The sequence below is a fragment of the Rhagoletis pomonella genome, unplaced genomic scaffold (genome assembly GCF_013731165.1).
Source record: "Rhagoletis pomonella isolate Grant_MI unplaced genomic scaffold, Rhpom_1.0 Rhpom_scaffold_00962, whole genome shotgun sequence".
NCBI classification, from domain to species: domain Eukaryota; kingdom Metazoa; phylum Arthropoda; class Insecta; order Diptera; family Tephritidae; genus Rhagoletis; species Rhagoletis pomonella.
Genome location: NW_023459516.1, coordinates 215 through 12,805, shown reverse-complemented (window position 1 = coordinate 12,805; position 12,591 = coordinate 215). Strand labels below are relative to the sequence as shown.

At 33.8% G+C, this 12,591-nt stretch overlaps 1 long non-coding RNA gene across 3 annotated transcripts in view; it reads right to left on the bottom strand.

Moving 5' to 3' along the window:
- LOC118751752 overlaps positions 1 to 12,336 on the bottom strand; it is a 37,375-nt gene extending 25,039 nt beyond the window's left edge. For 2 of the 3 annotated variants that reach the window (XR_004994592.1, XR_004994591.1), the window contains exons 1-2: positions 12,183 to 12,336; positions 8,998 to 9,587 (exon numbers count right to left, since the gene is read on the bottom strand). This is a non-coding gene — a long non-coding RNA (uncharacterized LOC118751752). Of the gene's footprint in view, positions 1 to 2,741; positions 2,790 to 8,997; positions 9,588 to 12,182 lie in introns of those variants that run through there. The other variant, XR_004994593.1, reaches the window with a different exon arrangement.
- Positions 12,337 to 12,591: the final 255 nt, after the last annotated feature.

Sequence of the window (12,591 nt, the reverse complement as noted above, 5' to 3'; positions counted from 1 at the left end):
TAAAAACACAAAATCTTTATTGGAGTAGTTAATGGATTTTGTATGCACACCAAATTTTATTGCAGGGATGCCCATTCAAATTAATAGAAATCAATGTTTCGTGCGCGACGGAGAATTCAAATATTTTTGTCCCAGCGACGTTAAGATTCTTGTTCCTATTTTCTAATTGGCAGCTGTGACCAGCGTTGCCGTTTCGCTTAAATGTAAGCAAAATTTATTAACTTTCCCTGACTGTTTAAATGTTAAATTTTTCTTCGTTTTCCTTAATTTTTTTCTACAATTCCAATCAAACGAAAACCAAAACAAGAAATGCAGTTTCATGAACTATGTTTTAGTTTAAATCTAAATGGCAGTCTCTTATTATCTTGTGAACTAAACTCTTGAAATATGACGAAATTTGATTTCACTTTTTAATGTATCTTATTTGAGCATATTATCTACTGTCGCATAGTGGGAACAATATTTTTGTGTCAAACAAGCTGTCTACTCGTCAAATCCCATCCAATTTCGATTATTTTCCCTCTGCGAGACTGGGTTCTATAACATAATGCACAACTTTAAAAATATATGCATATTCGCAACGGTTATCGCAGTCGCGGGATTACCAACGGGTAACACCCAGGATAAATTTCTGGACCGACCAACATCCAAAAAACGTATTTTTAATAGTATATCGCGACTCTAGCGCCACCTATTCAAGGGTTTTGTACATTTTCACACTATGTAGCACTTTTTTGTGTGCCTCACAAATAAAAATACAAAATACAAAAAGTACAAAAAAAACCCAAATCAAGAACAATGTAAAACTTAAACTTTAACGCCAGCAATGTTATCCCTAGCATATGTTATGTGGTGAGTTTTTGCAATGCGTACGATTTTTTTTTGTCGAGACCAGATACCTTAGCAATACACCTTAGAATGTTTATAAAAAATTTGGAGGCAACTAATAACAAGGAGAAAATTATCAATTCACGTGTTGAGAGATTATGCATATGTATGTATGTATATCTAGAACTTGTATTAAATACTCTCATCTGCAATTTTCATTAAAACGAATTTCATTTATAAAAATCCAGCAGACTCTAAGCTGTCATCCATGGTGATAGTATTAAGACGATAGGTGAACATTACGCTGTATTTACCTTCCAAGCAAACAAAAAAAAGCTCGCCGTACACCCCTAAGTCTAAAGTATTTTTGCAAGGCAATGTGAGAAAAAAAATTGTCAATTTCGAAAAAACCTTTGTTTGCCGGAACCTAGGACGCTTTTTAGGCGCCTACATTTGGCAATAAATTTTCTCGTCTTAATAGTTCTACTGGAATAATCAAAAAACCGTCGGTTCGAAGCCTACTGAAAGAAGTCTGATGAGGAAATGTGGTGATTTCCGAAATAGCTATTACTTCTACCATTTTTTCAAATTATTGTTGCTTTTCCACAATAAATTTTCATTAAAAAAACGGCCTCGAGCTCAATAAAAATTGTTGAATTAATTTTTAATTAAAAAAAATATAAGATCTAAAACCAAAATGAAAACTAAGTTGAAAAAATTAAACTAGGAAAAAATAAAACACGTGTCTTAAAATTTAATGATATTGAAAAATACACAATTTTTTTAACAATAAAAAAGTTGCGAAATTGTCTTGCAAAAGTACTTTAGGCTAAGGGGTGTACGGTGAACTCTATTCCAGGTACTGTAATTAATAGAGCAAACCAGCCAGCAATATAGACAACACAGTGACCTTCCTGAACTCCATAAGCAAGTGTTAAAGTTTTCAGCTTGCTTATGGAGTTCTGCCAGCGTTGGGAATGGCTGTTTTAAAGCGATAGTTTAATGTTTATTTCGTGCCTATGGAAGCACCAGTGCATACTTGCTTGCGAACATTAGGGCTATTCGGAAATCTTTTAGTTAGTACAGCTTATTTAAAAAAGCTTTAAAAAAGCCCTGCCTTAAACATGCTTTTAGAAGCTATCTGCAAATTGCTGAACTACAGCAAAAAAAAGTTGTAAAAAAATCGAAAATCTTCGCAAAGTTGTGACGAGTAAATATTTACCTATATTAGCACAATAGTATTTACCTTAGGATAAAATATACAAATATCAAGAATGACTATACAATAATAAATATACATCACATTACAATAAGTATTATTAATATATATGTATTTGTAGATATACCATATCGACAAATAAACAAATCTCGCATTCTATTTTCGGCAAACAATTTAGCAGAAATATTTACTTAACTCATAAATGGTATTTTCTTATTTTATGCGTATTTAGTTATATTCTTATTCTACAATATGTGTGCTAAGTACTGGCTATTCAAAGCAATATGTACATATGTATGTATTTTCGTGCGTTCATTTGTACAGTCAGTCATACATATGTACACCTAAGCATGTACATATGTGAATTCGGCTTCGGTCAGTGGTCATAGATTATATATACATACGTATTTCGTACACAATGCCACACGTTTATTTGTCAGGCGGTACAATATAAGTAGTATACAAACATAAAAATTTCACAAACTTTCAATAGCCAATTTGCGGTATTTTCAGGCTTTGCACAGTCGCATGCCTTTTATTCCATTCTTGTTATAACGACCTTTATTGTTGTGAGTTTTGCATACTACATATGTATTTACAAAGGTTCTTTTCGCCTATTAACTATACTTACATATACTGCATAGAGTGTAGTCACATTGAGGCAAACATGTTTCTTCCACATGGATCCAAGTTTGCCGCTCGCCTCCTTGGCATTTTTGCATCTTATTAAACTTTTAAACCACTACAGATAACAGGTATAGATTTGAGACAAATATACATACATATGTAGGTTGGTTTACAATATATGTATTATGCATGTAACTATATATGAACTATATTTTATGCTAATCATAATGCTTGTAATCACGCAAATAAGTGTATAAAGGAACATAAGATATAACTTAACAAGAAAATTTTTGTTTAATTGATAAATTATTTTGTACTTACTATTTAGCATTTATTTAGCACAAAAACCAACGCTAATTAAAGCTAAGCAATACTAAAACCAATATTAATAGCAATACCAAATTGTAAATCTGGTAGTAGATGTCACATTTACTACTCTTTCTACTACATAACTACTATACATAGCGGTACTATTTAAGTAAGTACTACCACTCAGTTGTCATACATATATTTATAGCGCATTAATAGCCTAAAAGTAGTCAACACTCAAATTGACAAGTCAGCTTATTTGAAGTGTCACTCATTACTCTAATCAATGGTTGTGGTGTTTAGCCATAAATCAATACTCAATTGAATGTTAATCAATCAATGTGTAGAGAGAGGTAACAAAAAGTGTAGTAGAGAGAGATAGTAGTTAAGAATAAAAGCAGTTTGGCAATTAGTCCAGTAGCAAGTGAGTAATTTTCGGTAGGTGTTGCAAGTTTGTGTGCGAATGTGATAGTAAATTACTCAATTGAATGAGTGTTAGCAGCAATGTGAATGTTCAAAAACTATGTAAGTGATATGTGTGGGTGAGTGGCTGGTGAAGAGTATTTATTAAATGGGAGAGAAGTTTAGCGAATAGTAAATGATGGTCGACATAGTGTGAAGCATACAAAAGAAATATGTAGTATATGGTGATATGAAAACTGTGAATTATGATGCAAGGGCATACTAAGGTTTTCATTTTCCGATCTAATGATTTTAATAAAACATGTTTAAATTGCGAATGACGTACTTTCTCATTTAAAATTATCTGATAAAAAAATTTAATGAACTTTTCGCAGAAAAATGTGCCAGAGCATTTCATTAAACTATGTTTGCACTAGAGAGTAAAATACTAACTTTCGTCCCAATTATTTCACTTAAAGTCGTTCAAAAAATTGGAGTGCGATATTTTAACCAGTTTTGGCTATTTTTTTATTTAATGTTTACTATTTTTTTGTTTTTTTTTTTGTGCAAGGATCCAGCAGGCTGTACAAAGAACCCCATATACATAAATCCGCATTTCCAACTTTGTACACAAATTACAAAAATTCGACAAATGTGCACCAAAATTTCAAACTTTTTATTCAGAATTGATTAATTAGTATGCAGTTGTATACCCCAATAAATTTTAGTTTCAGGTTAGTAAAAAGTCCTGTCGATCTTTGAGATTTTTTTTTTTATGGAAATAGAAAATTGCCAAAAATCAACGGCATTTTTTAGCAGCTTTAAACTTGCACTTTGTTATACTAAAATTTAATGGGCCACAAAAGTGCATAGATATCAAAATTTGTCCACAAATTCTGTTTAAAAAGGTTGAAATTTCAGTGAAACTATGCAGGAGTTTAAAAATTTTTCACAAAGTTCGAAATTTGAATTTATGTGGTATTTGTTGCATGACCAGTAAGGAAGCACTTCAAAGGGTGCAAAGAACTGCGATGCTATGCATCTGTGAGGCTCGCGCAGAACTCCATCGAAGGCAATGTGCGTGTTGCTCAGTATATTGCCAATTGACATTGTTGGAGAACAATCAGCGGGGTGTGCCGCCTTGAGGCTGAGGGCAACTACCAGACAGGAGAGACACTCAGGATGGCCACCCCGCAATCTTAAAGAACATAAACCGGAAACGGATAACTGTGCACCAAATCTGAACTTGACAAAGAGGTATACGATTTCCATTCCAGGCAGAAAATTCTGGGCAGGAGGGACTCCTAATGAAAAGGGATCTTTCCACCTATACACCGATGGCGATAAGCTAGACGACAAGGTAGGAGGGGGACTGGTACTCGAAATATCATTTCACTAACCCAACCAGGCCAGACTCACAGCGCTCGACTCCGTTATATGCAGATTAAAACCGTAGCGGACTGTCGCAGATCTCTAAACGAGATGGCTTAGTAGTCTGCTCTTCACTTGATATGGATGCCAGGCAATTAAAGGGCAGACGAACTTGCAATAGAGGGCACATTCGCGCCACTTTCGCAGGCCTGAAAGGATTAAACATGCCGCTCGCTACCTTCAAGCTCATTATAAACTAGCCAGGTACAGGTGAGCTAAGGGCCTATGTATGCTAGTGGGGTCGCTGACAGCCACTTCAACCTAACCTTACCATAATGAGTAAGGCCTATAGAAAATAGAAATTGTTAAAACTGATCAAAACATTGCACTACTATTATTTCGTAGACAACTTGTAAATCAATTGTGTTCACACTTCTCTATATGATTTCATAGATATTTAAGTAGCACGTGTGTTAGGCACTTAGCTATAAGTCACCTGAAGACGGAATCCTGCAGTGGAGTTCGGACAATCGCTGCGCTAAATTTGCGTCGAAAATTGCTCTAAATGAAAATCGCATCTCAACGACAGTTTTTTTTTGAAGGCGAAATTAGGTGATCTCGATACTAAAATCTTAGATTTGCAATCTCGAAGTCTTCAAAACTAGTTTAAGTATTTCCGACGTACCTTCTGCGATATCTTTCACTATCACTTTGTGGTTTGTACTTGATTTCACAATAAAAGAAATGGTGGCATACCTTTCGGCACTTTCCTCAACAACGATGCAACGAAAATTAAATAGCACATAATCTTTTAAATTGCATGGGGATTTCGTTGAAAGTTGAGTCAAATCCCAGAGATCTAAATGAAGAAAACATATGGGAATTACTCTTGGATTTTGAAAGATTTCGCGAAATCTCAAATTTCAATGATGCGGGAGTGTACTACATGAACGTGCGCGAAATTAAGATAGCGTGAACATAGTTTTAAAATTTTTGACACACATATGTACGTACTTGAGTGTACATATAGAAATATCAATTTTTAATAATTTGTTACTCAAATCGGTACTTTTGCGAATTTTCGATGGGATTTGAAGATCAGTGATCAGAAATAAAACTCGTAGTATGCCGATTTACTATATGGAACTCTAAATAATAAAAAAATCCATGAATTTAAAAGACGAAATTCTATTGGTACATAGAAACTTAAGATTCGCCTGTGAGCGCTGTTCGATAAGCGTTCTTAAGAAGAAAAAACTGTTTAGTTACGATCAAATAAGTGCTTTATAAATTCGACACCTCCAAGTCGCGTTAGACTTAGTCAGACTTAGCAGAATATGGTTTGGAGGCGCCGAATTATCCTTTAAAAGATTTAATACCTTTTCAATATGCATTTATAAATATATATACATATATATATTTTTTTTTCATTATAAAAAAACTTCTGAAATAGTAAGTTTATGCCGTTGTTTATAATAAAATAAATGCTCTAAAAAGAATTTATTATTTTTTTCTAAAGTGGCATCACAGGCGAAAATTAGTATTAAATGATAAAAAAAATTATTAGTATTCTGGGGTTAAGGTTGAGAAATGTGCCGAATACAGTTTTACAAATAAGCTAATTGGAAAGTAAACATTTCTCAACCAAAATGTTTGATACAATGTTCAATACATACGAATCTGGCCATACTTAGCTGGACTATCCCTTTCTTAAGAAGATTATTGAATTTGTCTCTATTCATAAAAACTGTGATCAGTAAGTTGAGTGGGCTCCTTTGGCGATGAGCCATTCAGATTCTATAGGATCATTCTAGGAATCGAAGTCAATGCCTGATGAGAAATTCACATTACTGTTTCCTGTGCTTCGCTACATCAAAAGCCCTACAACTCAATAGTAGCTGATAAGAAAGCCTATGGCTATTACAATGTCGTTTCTGCACATACTAAGAATTTTTCTCGCATCTTTAAGCTAATATTTTTAGATTGAATATTTTGTTGTGACTGTTAATTTCAAAGTTCGTTCACTAATGTTGAGTTGTATTTTTTAAAACTACCTATTCGAGCCATGCTTATAATAAGCTTAATTGCCAAGGTGGAAGCTACTCGCAAAGCCCGACGATATCTACGCTGGCGAGTCTTTCTTGAGTTTGGACTGGATGAATGCCCCCTCGGTCTTCTTATTCTTTCAGAAAGGAGTTTGTGGTCTAATTCGAATGGGCTTGGAATTGGTTTTACGCATCCAGATTTCCAGATTCGATTTGATGTCGCCGTCTCAGCGCAGCAATTGTCGGCAATTCGGGGTTTAGATATTTTGTGTGTTCCATGGGCGCTTATCATACAGAGTTGCACTAAGATATTTAACTAATTTAGAGTAGTGTATCTTGACTACATTGCAAAAATGGGACAGGTTGTCCTTTTTCAGAGGGAAAATAATGATTTTAAAAAATCAGCTCTAAGGTTGGAAATTCTTTTCGGTCTGGCTGTGGCTAAACCGGCAATGGCATCAACATAGCCGCGAGAGCATCAATGCCTTTCTCATTAAGTAGGCAGGGAAATATCTGCACTCTGCTCTGGAGTGGCCTACGTTGACAATGTGGCATTGATAGCACAGCAAAAGGGTCTAGAAACACTATTTGAACTTATACAGAGTTACGTAAACTAGGTTGAAAACTGGGCTTTTAGTTGCAGGGTGGATGTGAACCATAGCAAAACGGTGTTTGTTCTTTATGCTAGGCGATATAAGATATCGAATTGCCGCCTGTCGTCAATGGGCGATTTTTCAATAGGGTCCTCTGGCTGGGTGAGGTAAATACTTGGGCTTGATCCTTGACAACCAGCTTTCCTGGAAACCTAACGTAGAGTAAAGAGTCAAGAAGGCTTTATATTGTTGCGGAGGGACCAAATGCAAGAGCTTTGTGTTCTTACCGGCTCGGAAACAGCACTGCACGCCGATTTCGAGCCCGAATAGATCTTTCACCGCCCATTTTTTAGCGCGACAGGACAGGGAAGGATGCTATATATGGAATTGGGGTGGGTGCTGTTAATTTACGGATGGATCGAAGCTGAATGGGGAGGTAGGCGAAGATGTCTTCTGCGAAAAACTCTTCGTCAACAATAAATTTAGGCTACCGGATCTCTGTAGCATTTTCCAAGCAGAGGTGGCTGCAATAAAGGAAGCTTCGAACTGGTTGCTTTGTTTTGTAACACCTTTTAAGATGGTAACAAAGTTCTTGGCTTCGTAAAGCAATGAATGCTTAGCCTCCTTAACGACGGCATCGGATTACTACGCTAATCAACTTATTTGGGTTCCTGGAAATTGCATGGCCGATGGACTGGCAAGACAGAAAACCCTTTAGGAATTGCTCTCATATATAGAAAGCATGGCTTCCACATTCAGCTTATATTGCCTGACGTATAACGTAATTTTCTTTCGTATGAGTTTTGATCCGTAAATGGATGTTGCCCAGTTTTTAAATTACTTTAAATTTTTGTCCAGTTTTTAGATTAACAAAAATTATGTCCAATTTTCAAATTACGCAAAAATCAAATTAAGTTTTTAGACTATCCAAATGTTATGCCAAATTTTTATTTATCAAAATTTTATGTCCAAATTTTTATTACAAGCATTCGTGTTATGTATGGCCAGTTTCGTACCATCAAATGAAGAGTACTATACGCTTAAATATAATATGTAGTAGATTTGAAGATGAGTGCAAAAACAAATGGTTTGTTAGATGAGAAAATCAAATAGAGAAATTTAAGTTATCAAAAAAAGTCGAGGTGTGAGCTTAGTTTACAAATTACAGAAATTAAGAAAATTTAAAAGTTAAAAGTTGAAAGCTCTAAAGGAATACATACAATAAAGTGCGTTGAGTCTTTTATGCTAAAACTATTTAGATACATGAAAAAAGTTATGTGAATGAGAAGTCAAAGTGAGTAGTAGCATAGTCAGCCGTTGTGTTCTGTGTGTTGTGGCATAGTGCAATTTGAGTTTTGGTTTAATTTGGTTATTTGTATACATATATTTATATGGCTATTTTGTAGTTGTTTTTTTTTTTTTTAATCATCATTGCCAGCAAAGCAAAATATGCAAAAGTGTGTGAAATAAAACTAACTGATTGATAGGGAGGTTAAAAGGGATTTAATTTGTAGCAAACATTATACTAATAATAAGTAGCATACAAGTTGCCGCATATACATATGTATATTTCTAACTACGCAAATTTTACAACAATGCTTACCGGCTTTGCTTTTGGCTGCTGTTTTACTTGTCGCTTCTGCTTCAACATATTCCAACGCCAAAGCACTGAATATTGCGGAATTTTCGCAGCGACTTTTCGTGTTGACTAAAACGCTACGAGTATTGCAAAAATGCGAAACGAAACAAGTTTTGTAATGACTTAGGCGGCTGTTGTTGTTGTGGTTGGCTTTTATTGCAGCTGTTGACTGGTCCAATGACGATAGTGGCAAGGATTTCGCTGTTATTTTTCCAAACTTTTTTTTTTTTTTTTGCAAGATACCAGTTCGATATGTGCTTTGTTGTAGTTGTAGTTATCTTTAAAAGTAGCTTGTTTGCATAGGAGTAGTTAAGTTAAAAGAGATTCGAGAATTTTTTTTGCTGATACACAGAAATGATCGGTGCCATATGAACAGCTTTCATTTGATTTCCAAAAATTGAATGCTTCTTCTTTACGTTGTGCTGTGCTTTCTTGGATTTGAAAATTGTTCCAATGTATTTCTTGCTTGCTGTGTTTTTTACGCTCTCAATATTTATGTTGCAGTTGACAGCAGGCGTATCAGTTGTTTTTTATGGCATGTCTGTTTGCAAGCTCTTTTCGACCGACGTCCAACAGAAAGTGCCAACGAAAGCAAAATAAATGAAAAATGAGTTCAGAATTTGGCAATTTCACGCTGAATACGTCGAAATGGAATTAGGAAGTTAGCAAAAGGGAAGTGAAAAGGCCTTTGAGTAGGCCCAAAGATATTAGTTGGATAAGGCAGTGACACCGGTGCGTTTCGCATGGCAGCGTGTCACATTCGGAAAAAGGGATTTCATTGTATAAGTGAGGGGTAATCTTTCTGTTTTTTCCCTCTTTTTGCTGTTTTTCGATTTTTTTTTTCTGCTCTATTTTGGGCAAGAACCAATTTAAATATTGATAACAACACCTGCTATGTTCATGCATTCGATGGATTTCCTCGGTAAACACTAATTGAAATTGTTAATTTTTTGTATTTTTAATTTTTTTGGCCACTGAAATGCATTTAAGCTCACAACCACTCAATTGTTTGTCGATGCGTTCGTTCTTTTTCATTGCTCTGCATTTAATTAGATTTTACTCAAACGCAGCGTGGCATACATACTTGTGAACATTAGGGTGCACCACTCTCCACGAGAAAAACTTTAGCTCAATAAAATTGTTGATTAACTTTATTAAAAAAAAAATAAATAAATATTTCGAGATAATGCACATTTTAATATTTTTCTGAATTATTTTTGAGGATGTTGTTAAGTATAATAAGTTTTATAATTCTGTTGTAATAACCGCGACTTTTTTGATGGGGCACCCTAATGTGCATATGTATGTAGACGGCTAGTTAAATTTACTTATGGGATATTATATAATTTTTAACATTTTCAATTCTTTTTAACAATCTGAAAATGGGAATTTTTTTCGTATATATTTATTTCAACTAAATGAACGCTTGAAAGTAAAAGCTAGAGGTAAATTCCTGGTATTTAAAAAAGTGGATTTTTTTGCAACTTAAAATTGGGCCAAACAATTTTGGATGGACATAAATATATCTAGTGGGACATAAATTTTGTTGGACACAAATATATGTAGGTGGACATAAACTTGATTGGTCATTAATTTGGTTGGACATAAAATTGGTTGGACATAAATTTGGGTCGACATAAATTTGGTTGGCCATAAATATGGTGGGACATAAATTTGGTGGTACAAAAATTTGGTTGGACATAAATTCGGCTGGATCAATTTTTCCTAGTCTTTCAGAAACTGGATATACATATGTACATTTGTGGTTCTTACAAACTGACCATAAAATGTTGGCAATTTAAAAACTGAACAAATAAACTTGACACATGTACGTAAGTCGTTGCACATAAGTTGGTGTTTCGATAAAAATTAAAAAAACAAAAAGTTGTGCCAATTTTTAAACAACGAAAATTTTTTGTCAATACGATCAGTAAATAGTATATGCTCACTTTTAAAATGAGCAAAAATTTATGTCCACTTTATAATAAAAAAAAAAAAAATATTTTAGTTTTAAAGCCAGTTGTAAATCCAACGATGAAAAATGTAATGAACAGTTTTGCAAAACCGAAGTGCAAAATAAAAATATACCCGCATTTTAGTTTACCATGAAAAGTGTGACTAAATAACCATAAAAATATGTCCAATTTACAAATAATAATTTATGTTAAATTTCCAAGTGACCAAATTGTTATGATAATCTTTAAATTACCATAATTTTATGTCCAATTTTTTAATCAAAGCCATTTTTAAACTACAACAAATATACATTCAGTTTATGTATCACAACAAATTTATGTCCAGCTGTTTTACTTTCAAACGTTCAAATGTTACTCATACGCTGCGTAGCACTCAGTTATAAATAAGTATGTTGAGTAAAATTTTGTGTAATTCATTTATTGAGTATACATAGTTATTTGCAGCCAGCCATCTTTTATATTTTTTAACAGAAAATTATAAATTTTTAATTTTCGAATATGTCTGTGGGCAATAAAATATGTTACTCATACGCTGCGTAGTACCTACGATAAGCAAGGTTAGTAAAAGTCACGTATCGAAAAGAGAAACACAGGACAATACAACCTTTTGTAAGAGTTAATTGACAATAATACGATTTTTTCGGCAACGCACAGTTTACATATTTTTTTAATATCTTTCACGTGAAGGCATTACTTTTTTATGCACACTGCAAAAATTCACTTTTTATATGTACGAATATGATCACAAGTACGTTTAAAAGGTCATTTGTTATTGAACAGAATCTTTTTGTTGAGTGGGGTTATTTAGTTAAGTGAAGTCTTTATATGGCTCGTAAAATGTGGTTATATTATCTTTCTGAAATTGTTATTTTTCATATACGCACGCACACAGATGTAGACTTTTTATTATTATCATTATTTGTACATTTACAAAATACAATGAAATACCTTTTACCTGGCGGACAAACATTAGCAGTTAATGCCTTAACACTTTTGCTTCTCTCTTTCTTCTTTGTGTTATTGTTATCCTGCTTCTGCCACCTTCATTTACAATTGCTAAGGTTTATTTTTTTATTTTTTTTTAATGGGTTGTGGCATTAAAATGCCAGAATGCTGTTATTTATTTAATAGCTGTAAATACATACAGAAGACAAACAGCGTAAATATGTTTACCTTTTTTGGCTTTTTCAGTGAGACTGTACGCGAATACTGATGATACACCTGCACATGATTCGATGTGAATTTTCCCAACATTTGTTTTGACGTTTGAGTTGCACGCTCCCCGGTTTACTGATTGAATGCACTGCGGGAAATGTGAATGTTCTGCAAAGAAAATAAGAGGGAATTCCATTAAAATAAAAATTAAAAAAAATAAAAGAAAAACTTTTGCGTAAACGCCATGTAGCGCTACGCAATTAGTAATCAATTTGAATTTTATTGTAAAATGTTGTAATTTTAGGGAACATTCTTGTCACTCACTTTAATTTTATAATGAAGCACAAAGTTTCTGTAATTAATGTAACTGCAACAGAGATAAGTTTTATTTTATGTATTGATTGGAATGCATGTTACGAAAATTCCT